The sequence below is a fragment of the Heterodontus francisci genome, chromosome 1 (assembly GCF_036365525.1).
Source record: "Heterodontus francisci isolate sHetFra1 chromosome 1, sHetFra1.hap1, whole genome shotgun sequence".
In the NCBI taxonomy this organism is placed as follows: Eukaryota; Metazoa; Chordata; class Chondrichthyes; order Heterodontiformes; family Heterodontidae; genus Heterodontus; species Heterodontus francisci.
The window spans coordinates 271,364,583-271,377,691 of record NC_090371.1 but is presented as its reverse complement, the minus strand read 5'-3'; the positions used below and the strand labels follow the sequence as shown (position 1 = coordinate 271,377,691).

Below are 13,109 nucleotides of genomic sequence, written 5' to 3'. Positions count from 1 at the left end.
GGGGTTTTTACCTTAAAAGGTAGCCTTGGGGAGTGACAGGGAGATCAGCCAAAGGTGACACCGAAAGCCACATACCAGCAAAAGGGTGTGAGATTGGTCCAACTAAGTCAGAAGCCCTGCTGCTAACACTATACTTCACCTTGCTGCAGCAGTGAAATTAATAGATGATCTTTTTTTAAAAAAAAAAACTCCCCACCTGAGGTATTCAAAGTGGAATTTCCATCACTGTCTCCAGACTGAAGTTTTAACCACTAGAAATCTACAACACCTCAGCAAGTTCAAAGCTGCAAACATCCAGGCCTGTCCCTTTGAAAAGAGTTTCCTCCCGAAAAGATTCAATAGGTTTCTGTGAACCACAAACTCTTACATCGCTTGGGGCTTGAATTGTATCTTACCCTTTTCCATCTATCTATCTATCTTTATGCGTGCATGTGTGTGTGAATGCATGAGTGAGTGAAGGTTGAGATCACTTCAGGTTTAATTTAATTAATTTAACCTTCCTTTTTTTTTACACAAGAAAACCTGTCACTGTCAATTTATTTGACACTTAGGACTGGAATTTATACTTCCTCCAACAAAAACACTGGCGGTCCGCCCGCGTAGGCTGCACGTCACAGAGCTGCCGTAATATTAAGCGCAGCGACTCATTTAAATAGCCAGAGAGGACTGCCTACCCCAATGACGTGGAGGGGTCAAGCTGTCTGTCTCCGGAAATCGCGTCAGCTGCTTTTGCACAGGCACTGACGCCATTTTTCAAGCCCTACATTTCAATTTAAATATTTAAAGCTAGATTGATTTTAAAAAATTAAATAAGTTGAGCTTGACCCTCTCCTACCTCCCCAATAACCATAGAATTAATTCATTGCCCTCTCCCCTTACCCAAAACACTTAGCTTGTGCACCTGACCTTCCCCCCACAAAGTTCATAAACTTTGCACTGTAACCCTTCCCACCATCCCGCACACCAATGAGAGGAGTTTGACCCTGCTCCCTCCCGCCCCCACTGCACTGAAAAACTTACCTGCTCCCCTCTCCCCACCAGTGTTCCACCTCGGATCCCCGGACAGCGAGCCAAAGGCGCGGGCGTGCTGGCCAACGGCGCCAATATCGCACCCGGGACGGACGTGCGGGAGCACGATGGTAATTAATTCATTTATTTAAATTAATTTACATATTTAAATTGGGTTCCTGTTGCCAAGCAGTGGGGGGGCCGCCACGAGGCCTTGCTGCCACCGGTAATATTGGGCTGGGCCTTCCTGGTGTCGTGGCCCATGGCAATTTCTGCACCCTCCCATCCCACCCTGCCACAAACCCCAACATCAGGGAGTCTGTAAAATTCACCCTCAGGGACTAAACACAATTTAAAAAAAAAATACTGTCTATGGTCAGTTAAAAGGTGAAAATTGGAAGTCACCCACACCATTTCTCCAACTGTCCATAACAGTTGACACACTAGTCACCAACATGCATGCGCTCAAGCTCATTGTTGCTTTAGAAAGTGTGACGAGTTTGTTATTTTTATTTTCTGCTCAGAGCACAAACCACATCCCCCGGAAACTGTTTGCTCAAATACTTCAATGAAGTGAGTAGAGGATTTTTGTTTGAATGATTGCACTTTGCCTTTTTGAGCACGGTCAATGTTCCACAGAGCTCCAAGCACTATGCCAATTCTAACTTCCTGGAGGCTTTCCCTTCTGTCAGTTATAGTATGCAAAAAGGTCATGAGGTTCACTGTGTTTGTCGGGTTGTCCAACCCAAGCCCACTGTTGTCAGCTGTTGTGCCTCACTCCTCATGCCATCTGATACCCAAACTAATACTTAGGGATGAGCTACATCTAATTAGCAGCTGCTCTCAAGCAGCTTTCTGTTAATTAATTGGGCAAAAGAAAATGAACGCAAGCCAAGAGTAACATGAGAACTACATTTATAATCAGTACGTAATTATGAGCTAGCTTCAGACGTCCAACCAATTGTTGTCTCATCCTCGCCTTTTCCAGATGCTGATTCCCGCATTCCGTGACTCTCACTGAGCACTGAACAGAAACGTTGCCCACGAGTTTGTGCTGTCTCACTTGAATTTGTCACACTCTCCCTCGCCAACGTGGGAAATCCCAGCACAGCAATCCAATTTTCACCGAGATGAGTTCTGAATTCTGTGACTGATTCAATTTTCTTGCTCCTAATAAGTGTCACAAGAGAAGCAGGACATTTGACCAATCCTTGAACATGCACGGGGGTATTTCATTAATGAGAGAGTTCATGATTCCTTTCTCAGCGCTGATAACAAAAACTTGTTCAAGCATGCCTTTTCCCCCACCCCCTTAAAAATATTTTCAGAAATTGAGGTAGATGCATTTGATTTTTTAACGCCGCTGTTTGCAAAGCACAGCAAGGCAACCTGTCAAGAACTCTGAACCATTCATCCTACAAACAGAACAGATTTACATCTCATCAGAAAACACAACGTTTCAAATCCCTCAGCAACATCTCTTTCATATTCTATGTAACTTACGTGCAATCCTGGGACAATGATATTCCTGCAGACCTTGGTGAAGTCCCAACAGGAAAGGCAGCTACACTGAAAACAGAAAGATAAATCACTTTAAAAAAAAACACAGATGTGTGCATGAAGTAAGCACATTAAAAATCTGGAACAGAGCCTGCATCACATCTCCCCATGAACTAGCTGGAGATGAAGAGGTCTGCATTGTACAATATCTGTGGTAGGGAAAAGGGGATCCATGAACTTCTACCTGAAATATATGCCAGAATAGGGAACTTACTTAATCTACACACACAAAAAACCTTTCCTAGTCCAGCATTCAAAGCAGACATTCAGCACACCATCTTGAAACTCCCATGCCATGACACAACTACTAAAATACATAGGGAGCGCTATCCCATAGTTAACTTGCTGGACATCTTGGTCAGATAACCTGGGTGATCTGCGCTGCCATCACAGATGGGAGAAAAATACAAGAGGGTCTGTTCAAGAACACTGTGCAGGAAATCAAAGTATTTTTAATGTAGAAGTGGTTCTGATCTGGCCTGTTTTTCAGAAAGCAGACTGTCCATGATATTTACTGGAAATGATTTACAAACCACTTTCTTTCTGGAAAGCAATAACTCCAAGAAATCTATCTAGACTAAGGGCGTCCAAACTGCAGCTATGTGACCTCTGAAGTTTCTATTGCTAATCTATTGGAGAGACTTCCTTGGTGCCTGTGACCGATCACATTAGACTGTGTGGGCGAACACCAGAAAAGTGGGGAGGTCGGAACCCACTTAAATGAGCCACAGCATTCAGACATAGGTGCGGAGAAAGCAGCTTCATATTCCTTTATTGATCACTGAGTATTTGAATTTTGCTGCAATAAATTGTATTTCACATCAGTAGTTTCTTTTGGGCCTCCTTATCTCGAGAGACAATGGATACGCGCCTGGAGGTGGTCAGTGGTTTGTGAAGCAGCACCTGGAGTGGCTATAAAGGCCAATTCTGGAGTGACAGGCTCTTCCACAGGTGCTGCAGAGAAATTTGTTTGTCGGGGCTGTTGCACAGTTGGCTCTCCCCTTGCGCCTGTCTTTTTTCCTGCCAACTACTAAGTCTCTTCGACTCGCCACAATTTAGCCCTGTCTTTATGGCTGCCCGCCAGCTCTGGCGAATGCTGGCAACTGACTCCCACGACTTGTGATCAATGTCACACGATTTCATGTCGCGTTTGCAGACGTCTTTATAGCGGAGACATGGACGGCCGGCGGGTCTGATACCAGTGGCGAGCTCGCTGTACAATGTGTCTTTGGGGATCCTGCCATCTTCCATGCGGCTCACATGGCCAAGCCATCTCAAGCGCCGCTGACTCAGTAGTGTGTATAAGCTGGGGGTGTTGGCCGCTTCAAGGACTTCTGTGTTGGAGATATAGTCCTGCCACCTGATGCCAAGTATTCTCCGAAGGCAGCGAAGATGGAATGAATTGAGACGTCGCTCTTGGCTGGCATACGTTGCCCAGGCCTCGCTGCCGTAGAGCAAGGTACTGAGGATCAGTAGTGTACACCACATTAATAAACAGATGTCTTCTACAGTAGCTTTAGAAGGTTGTTTTTCTTTCAGGTATAACTTATGTTGCACTAGCGCAGGCAGAAAGGAGCAATGGCTTAAAAACACATCCCCTGCTAATCTTCCCCAGTGGTTGAGTGTGTTTTGGCAGTCAGTAGCTGAGCTATAAAAGCAGTAAGGCCTCACGTTCAACGTGGACTGTGTGTTGAGTTACCTGATCTCAGCCAGGAAAGTACAACTGACCCCAGCACTTCGGGGCTGGGCTGAAGAAATCAGCCAGGGGCCCTGATCACGATCCAGTGATCTCTCTTGAAAGTGCAAAAGTGCATGTGTGTGGATGTTGGGTGGGAACAGAATCAGGACTGAATCCCCCAGGTGCTTTGCTTGATTCACCTGCTTGGCACTTATTGTCTGAGGAATGGTCGCTCAGTGAAGTAATGGTTCCTGGAATTTTAAGCAAGCAGGAATTTTCTGGAATTTTCAACAAGAAGATAGGAACATAGCAGCAAGAGTTGGCCATTCCCTCAAGCCTGTAAACTGGAGGACAGTAAAGCACTGGCAGAGAAATGAAGGAATAATAAACTGTCTTTACATTACTGGGGTCTGGATTTAAATTGATCCCAGATTGATGAGATGAAAGTTCACTCTTTCCCTGTCGATTGTAAAGGCTTGTGTGAGAAATTGGTTTCAACAGGGGACAGGTGATTTTCAAAATGCATTAAATATAAAAGGTCAACGAACAAAAGACCAGAATTTCACACACAGTCGAAGCCACTTAACTGCGTATAATTGTTTAATAGCTACACTCACTTCTACCCACCTGTACAGCAGCCCACAGACGTTCAGTAATAATTACTTGTTGTCACGTGCACTTTTATAGCCTACACACTTGTTTCTCAAAATTTTATTTTAAAAGCCTACCCATGACTCGTTCAGGTTAAGTCTCAAAGGTTGAGGGGTACAAGCTGGGTGGAGAGATGTCCAGTAGTAGCAAGAACAAATAGAATGGGGGAGGATGAGAAGGCAAGATGAATCTGTGACATTCCAGATGACAAGGTGGAATTCTCACCGGGGTGGGGCCGGGAAATTGTGAGAAAGAAGCGTCGGATCGCCTCCCCGACATGTCCCTGTCTCCATGCACTTTTACCGGAGCCAGGCTCCCAGCGGCATTGGCTACTCGCCCAGCAGAGGCGGCCTGTACAAAATGTAATGTACAATTAGCTCCAATTTTATATCAGTTCAATGAAATGTTCCAGATAGTGAAAGGGTCCCGTGCAGCGTCAGGAGCTTGTCCAGCTCAGAGGAGGCCAAAAATCACAGCGGGAAGTGATCATTGTCTGAAAATGACAGGCGTTCAGGTCAACAAAGGAGCAAAATAACCAGGCTCAGGGTAGAGCGACAAGAATTAATGAAATAAACAGAACCAAATAAGAAGGAATATATATATATCCTTTAGGAAGAAAGGGGGGGGGGGGGTGGTCACTGGGACGAATACAGAATATATAGAAAACAAGAGGATGAGCTGAGGGTCAAAAAGGATCCGTAAAACTTATAATTGGAAATATAAAATATAACAGTAAGTTAGTATTTCAGTAATACAACGGGAAGGCGGCAGGGGAAGAGACATTAGCATCTGAGGATGAGCTTGAGATAGTATAATAAATGATTCCTTTCCTACTGAATACAAGGAGAAAATAATGACCCAACATTCCCTCAGTAGCGATGCTCCAAGTAGAACTAACTTCAGTGTAAATCATCTGGAAGCCCTTTGAGACAAACTCAAAGGGCTCGAAACAAATGAATCTCCATGAATAGGTGACTTTTCCGAGAGTAGTGAGAGAGACAAAGGAGCAGATGTGTAAAATAACAATGGGCATTTTTGGAGGAAGTCATTCATGGGGGGGAGTCCACTGGACAAGCTACCAACATCCTTTTAAATATAGTGCTCTCCATCACACTGCTGTTCTGGTCTCCCACCCACCGTCCCTAGTTGCACATAGAATGCAGAGGCAGCCTGTTAATTGGTTAACCGGAAGGTGTACCGTTGACATGAGCAGGGTCTGGAACCGACGTCCAAGAAGTTTGAGTCCAGAAGATTCCAGCCACAATGCTTAGCTGGTATTGCATAGTATTAGACGCCAGTGTTTACACTGCACTCATGCGTTTATCTAGCTTCCCCTTAAATACACTGATTATTTACCTCAACTACTCTTTATGGTAGCAAGTTCCTCATTCTGACTATTTTCTGGGTAAAGGCGTTTCACCTGAATTCCCTACTGGATTTATTAGTGACTATCTTATATTTATGACTCCACATATCAGATTCCCCAATACCCCAACAAATTCTTAAAGGCCCCTAATAGGTCACCGTTCAGCTTTCTTTTTTTTTAAAGAGAAAAGAGCCCCTGATCACTCCTCCCTGATAGGTATAACCACTCAGTTCTGCTATCATCTTTGTCAATCTTTTACCATTGAGAAGCAATGGAGCAAACTGTAACTATAGTCTTGAGAATTATCCTCATTATTGAATGTTAATGGATTTACTTACAAATGGTCAGCAAATCATGCTGCTTTTAACCACTTTCAGGCACTCGATTGGTACAGATGGTGTGACATTCTGCCCTTTCCCTCTAGCCCAGACATCAGCAGCTGCTTCAAGTCTGATGAAGTACAGCAGTAAAAGACTATGCATCAATCAAACAAGCCCATTAAAAGACCTTGTGTTCATATAGCATCTTTCATGATCTTAAGTTGCCCCTTATGGATGTGCATATACACTCTGCACTCCACAGCCAATGAAGTACTTTTGAAATGTGCACACAGCAAGGTCCCACAAACCATAATAGTGCCGTGGGATCCTTTATCTCCACCTGAGCATGCAGATGGGGCTTCAGTTCAAAGTCTTAAGCAAAAGATGGCACCTCCGACAGTGGAGCATTCCTTCACTAATGCTTTAAAATATCAGCCTGGATTACGTACTCAACTCTCTAGAATGAGCCTTGAATCTAAACCCCTGGACTCAACATTGAGTTCAACAACTTCAGACCATGACTGTCATTTTGATTGTGTTTTTTTTTAACCATGTACCTGTCTTATACTGGTTTTTCATATTTTTGCTTTCAGACAGAGCTGTTCATTATTCTGCCATTAACACTCTCTCAGGACAAATGCTTTGTCTTTTACTTCGGTTATTACTATTCCCTTTGCCTTCTGTCCCATGACATCTTTGTCATTTAATCTCTCCTGTCCTCTGTCCTATCTCACACCTTCCCTTTTGTTTTCGTCCCCCCCCCCCCCACCCCACACTTTCACTTGCGTAAAGCCTATGACATGGCTAACCTTTGCCAGTTCTGAAGAAAGCTCACAGACCTGAAGCATTAACTCTGTTTCTCTCTCCACAGAAGCTGCCAGACCTGCTGTGTATTTCCAGCACTCTTTTTATTTCAGATTTCCAGCATCCGCAGTATTTTGCTTTTACTGAATCCACAACCTTTTGACTGAGAGTTGAGAGTTCTATCACTGAGCCACAGCTGACTATTCAGGTGACCCAGCAGAAAATCTGAAAGAATGCACCACTTAGCCAAAGGATTGCTGTATCTCCAGGATTGTGATGGGACAAAATCTGTTTCTGTCATGAAATGCAGATCAAACAATACATTTTTGATGTTTGACATAATTACGTTATCTTTATTGATGTGTGTATGGATTCTGCATTTGCCAGCTGCTGTAGGCCTTTGGTGTCAGTTTCCAAAGAAGCAACTCATAGCGTGTTATCACTAGGTAACTTATTTCATTGGGTATGAGTCCATGTGTATTAAGGTTGCTGGAGCTCTAAACTTTCTCTGCTCCCATTGCAGAGAAGATTCAGAGAACTGACAGCAATGCCTGATTTGACACAAGTAAGAATTATTCAAGCACAGAGGTTCAGAAGTTCAGCGGTTCACTTTTGACTGTGTGTTTCTGAGCACTCATCTTTCCCAATGTGTGTTTTTAACATTGTTGGATTCCACTATTGTTACATGGCTATGGCAAAACTGTAATGTTGCATCATCAGGCATTGCCAAGGGCATCAGGTTTTTTTTAACTGCAGGTTATCCTTTGTCTCTGCAAGTCCCTATCGCTTTGGTGGGACATCAAGTGGCCTCCAGACACAAAGCAGCAAACATAAAAGACTATTGTGCCCCCTGTTTTTCTGCCTTCTAAGTCAATTATTCCAGAAGAAAAAAGCACAAGTCCCGCCTCATTTATATTACAGCTCTGCTGACATAAGACAGGACTGTAATACAAAGAGCGTAACACGCACCAGCATCTCAAAACAATAAAAGGGATGGAAACCATTTGAAGCAGCGTGGAAAATTAACAGCACCCAAAGGGTTATGACAACTCAATAGCTTAGCTCGGGGTTTTATTGCTGCACTTGGGAGATTACGCTGCATAATTTAAAAAGGAAACCTGCACTGCATGAGATCACTTGCAGGGTTTCATTATCATGTTGTTCCCTTCAGCGCCCACCCCTGTTATTCGAGTACCTTGGATCATTTCCAGGTCCACTTCATTTGACAAGCGGCAGAAATTTATTTTATATATCAAATCCTCTTAACTGCCTCCCACATCCACACCTACACTCTGACACTGCCTTGTCGTTTCTTCTTCTGTCAAAAGGCAGTTCAATTCCTTTTTTTAATATATAAAACCAGCTCTTGACAGTTGCTATCAGCAAAGACATCCTACATCAAACAACAATTTAAATTTTCAGAAACATAATGGGTATAGTAGCCTACTGGTTATGGTATTGGATGAGTAAACCCAGTTGGAGGCCACTTAATCCATGGAAGGTAAGAAACTAAATGGGGTTAGAAAAACAAAGAGGTCTGGGAATGGGCCACATAAATCACTAAAAGTAACTGTACACAAATTGATAAGGCCCAAAAGAGTGCAAACAAAGCAACAGCATTTGTTTCTACAGGAAAAGAATACAAAACAAGTCGGTAATGTTAAATCGATATAGAACCTTGGTTAGAACATAATGGAGTGCTGTATGCAGTTCTGGGCTCCATAGTACATAAAGGAGATTAAAACACTGGAAAAATGCAGAAAATATTGACAAGAAGATTGCCAGATTTGAGAGGATGTGACTATCAGGAAAGATTAAGCAGGCTGATGCTCTTTTATGTGGTTAAAAAGACTTGATACAGAGGTCTTTAAAATTATGAAGGGGTTCAATAGAGTGGACGTGGGGAACCTGTTTCTACTTGTCCAGAAGAAGGGGCCATGAACAATAATATACAGTCACTTAACAGATCAAACAAAGAATTCATGAGAAATGTCTTTGCACAGAGGATGGTGAGAATGTGGAACTCACTGCCACACGGAGTGGTTGATAAAGATGGCATTGATGCATTTAAGGGGAAGCTTACTATGCACATGAGGGAGAAAGGAATAGAGGCACACGAGGGCAGGATGAGAAGAGGTAATTGGAGCAGCAGGAGGCTTGTGTGAAATATAAACATCGCCTCAGTTCAGTTGGGCTGAATGGCCTCTTTCGGTGCTCTGGATTCTGTGTGATTCCATGTAACCTGACAGTTGCGAGTTCATAATCCCACCAAACCGATTGTGGTCATTTTTAGGCTAGGCCCCGGGGGAAAAAAATGAAAGCTTCCAGATCGATTTCTCCATTGCGCCCAAAGCGGAAATTCTACCCCGCTGTGGTCTACTCATGTCTGGTGTTGGCAAGTTGTAAAAGATGGAGCCTCACTAAAAAACTGAGTCAATGCCGTGCAAGCGGAAAACAGATTTCTGACAATGGTTCAACGTGGGAAGGAATGTTTGCTGATGTGACAAATGTGAACTCGGGTGAACTTCACCTTGTATCCATGGCTGCAATTTAAGTTGAAAGAAAGACAGCAAAATGATAGCTCCACTATCATTGGCTTCAGTGTTGTGATGTAAACTGCCACTGCACATACTGCATAAGTCATTATAAATCAATCAATAAACCATTAATAATTAATGTCAGTCGATAATAAAAAAAAAGGTCAGTACTCACAAAGGCAAGCAGCCAATACACACAGACCAAGGTACAGAAAAGGAAAAAACTTGCATATACATAGTACTTTGTTACATCTCGCAACCATCCCAAGACATTTCACACAAAATGGATTATTCTGAAGTTACTGTTTGTTATGTAGGAAATCCAGTAGCCAACTTCTACCCAGCAAATTTCCAGAAAGTACATTCTGCCAGCAATATACGAGTGTTAGTGAAGACTGTGCACTCAAGTGCCAGAGGAGAGCATGATCCCATGACCAACTGGCTGAGAGATGACAGCAGCATCAAGAGAGCTGAGCAGACATAGCTTATCAGTTTTACAATATTCCATTTTACTGTAAACCATTAGAAGACAGCGGACTGGTCGGGCAAGGGTTTATGGCGTCCACGGTTGTCATCGAGTACTTTCACTGATAGCAAAAAGTAGAAAATTAACTTCCTGCCCATCAGAGCTTTTAAGCACTTAAAACTGTTCTAATGGTTTGCTGATTTTTTTTAAGAGTTCCTTTTGTGGCTTGACATCTGCTAATGATTCTCTCCTCCCATATAAAATGTACCTCTGAGAGCAGAGAGCTAAGAAACTAACAGCTCTTTGGGATTCAAATCAACCTGTAGTGAAAGGACTGAAGTTATGCATGTAACACACCTATTAGATTTTGCAAAAATCAAATTAAGATACAAGCCATAGAGAAGTGACCTTGCCTCAAGGGTAGCACTCTCACTTCAGAGTTAGATTACAGTTTTGACCCGTACTGCAGGACCTGCGCACACAATCTAGGCCAACAACACAAAGGGAGTGCTACACTGTTAGAGGTGCCATCATTCAAAGGACAATTATGATAATGAGGCCCCCTACTCTCTGCCACCACTCCTCCCCCCCCGCCACCCGCCCCTCAGTTGGATGGAAAAAAATAGCACTATTTGAAGAAAAGTGGGGATGTGCTGGCTAACATTTATCCCTTAGCCAACATCAGTAAAAACAGATTAACTGGTCATTCACTCATTGCTGCTTAATGGGCCTTGCCACACACAAAATTGTTGCCATGTTTGCCTGCTAAAATAACAGTGATCACACTTCCAATTTAATTCCTTGGCTGAAAATGCTTTGGGATGTCCTGCAGATGTGAAAATGCCATGCAAGTTCTTTGCTGCTGTTCTCAGGTAACATTTCTTTTCTCAAAACCAGTATATATAACAACTTGCAATTTTGTAATGCCTTATGTTATAACCACGTGGTGAGAGGTGTGGGTGGTTCCCACTGTTTAACTCCCACCTGACTGCAGCAAGTGTTTTTATTAGGGTTTAACCCCTTTGTGTTTTATTTGTCAAATAAATAGACAGCAACAGATTAATTTTAGGTTTAAAACAGAAGATTAATTATTTATTGAGCAATATGCCTTATCCCGAAATTGTCGCAACCCCATCCACTGACGCATACACACACACTCTCACACGTACACTGTCACACACAAAAGACTGGGAGGGAAAAAGGGGTTAGTGATTTTTAAGTGAGGTAGGGTTTCAGGGTTCAAGGTAAGTCTGTTGAATTCTCTCAGAGGTCAAGTTCTCATTGGTTGCAGGCCTGAGGTGTTTGTAGATTTCCCTGTAGGTTGAAAGTTCAGTTTGAAGACAGAGGATCACTGTTGCACTAGTTGGACATGTAGAATTTACAGCAGGGCACCTTCCCTTCTGGCTTTCTGGATTTTCTCCCAGCTCTGGTGATGCTTCTTTCTGGGTGTCTTTCTCTCTTTCTGCCTCAAGGGCTGCCTTTTTAAAGGAAAAGGTTTCTCATATCAGATCCTGCCAGGAGTCATTTTGGTCTCTCCCCCATGGTGATTACACAATGGCCCAGAATGAGAAAAATTCAGTTATGATGTTTCCAGTTCATACCTTCTTTGTTTCAGTAGATCCCACTCAATTCAGGAATGTTTCAGAATGTGTATAATGGGGAGACAGTGGTGTAGTAGTAATCCAGAGACCCAGGCTAGTGCTCTGGGGACATGGGTTCGAATCCCACCACGGTAGATGGTGAAATTTGAATTCAATTAATAAATCAGGAATTTAAAAAAAAACTAGTCTAATGGTGACCATGAAACCATGTCAATTGTTATAAAACCATCTGGTTCACTAATGACCTTTAGGGAAGGAAATCTGCTGTCCTTACCTGGTCTGCCCTACATGTGACTCCAGACGCACAGCAATGTGGTTGACTCTGAAATGCCCTCTGAAATGGCCTAGTAAGCCACTCAGTTCAAGGGCAATTAGGGATAGGCAATAAATGTTGGCCTTGCCAGCGATGCGCACATCCCATGAACAAATAAAAAAATTAATACCCAGTGAGGTATCCCTTGTTCTAAACAGACAGTGTGGCAATGATCAAATACACATGTAGCCATCTTTTCAAGCATTGTCCATTTATTTTTTAAAAGGCAAAGTCAATTTTTAAAAATAATTCTTCAGTTTGAGTCTGTATGTTTTTCATTGCCACACTTCTCGCAAATGTGACGTTTGACATGGAAAAGTGTCCCAAGGTCTTGGGAATACCATCAATTGAAGTCACATGCTTTTCTGGCTTAGATATTTACCACAGTTCCTTCATCATCACTGGCTCAGAATCCTGGAATTCCCGAATTAACATCATCGTAAGGGCACCAAAATGATGTCAGGGAATTGTAAAAACCAGCTACAACAGCACAGCCTCTCAGCAGAATGTTCATAATTTCCCCGCTGATTATCCAGCTTTTTTCACTCTTCCTAATAGAATATTGTTTTGAAGGGAAGTACTCTGACTCCTAGCAACAGGTTCCATTACTGAACCAGGCCAGCTAGTCTGTCATTGACAATGCTCTGGAGTACTATGGACCTGCTTATAGTTTGCCACAGAGGATTGACTCAACATAGTGCCTATAACCTAGAAAAATATCTCCGGGTGCATCAAATATCCCATTGCCAGGAAAAATCACTGAGGCAACTTGATCCTAAAAAGAATCTGCTCAAATCTCTCTCCT

The 13,109-nt window shown here is 42.9% G+C and overlaps 1 protein-coding gene across 4 annotated transcripts in view; it reads right to left on the bottom strand.

Annotated features, from left to right (window-relative positions):
* LOC137376426 (chondroitin sulfate N-acetylgalactosaminyltransferase 1-like) overlaps positions 1-13,109 on the bottom strand; it is a 159,241-nt gene that overhangs the window by 131,148 nt on the left and 14,984 nt on the right. For 3 of the 4 annotated variants that reach the window (XM_068044984.1, XM_068044975.1, XM_068044992.1), the window contains exon 2: positions 2,512-2,577. The exons of the other annotated variant lie outside the window; for it this stretch is intronic. The gene's annotated coding sequence lies outside the window, so the exon portion shown is untranslated. The remainder of the gene's footprint in view (positions 1-2,511; positions 2,578-13,109) is intronic. 4 annotated transcript variants of the gene reach the window in all.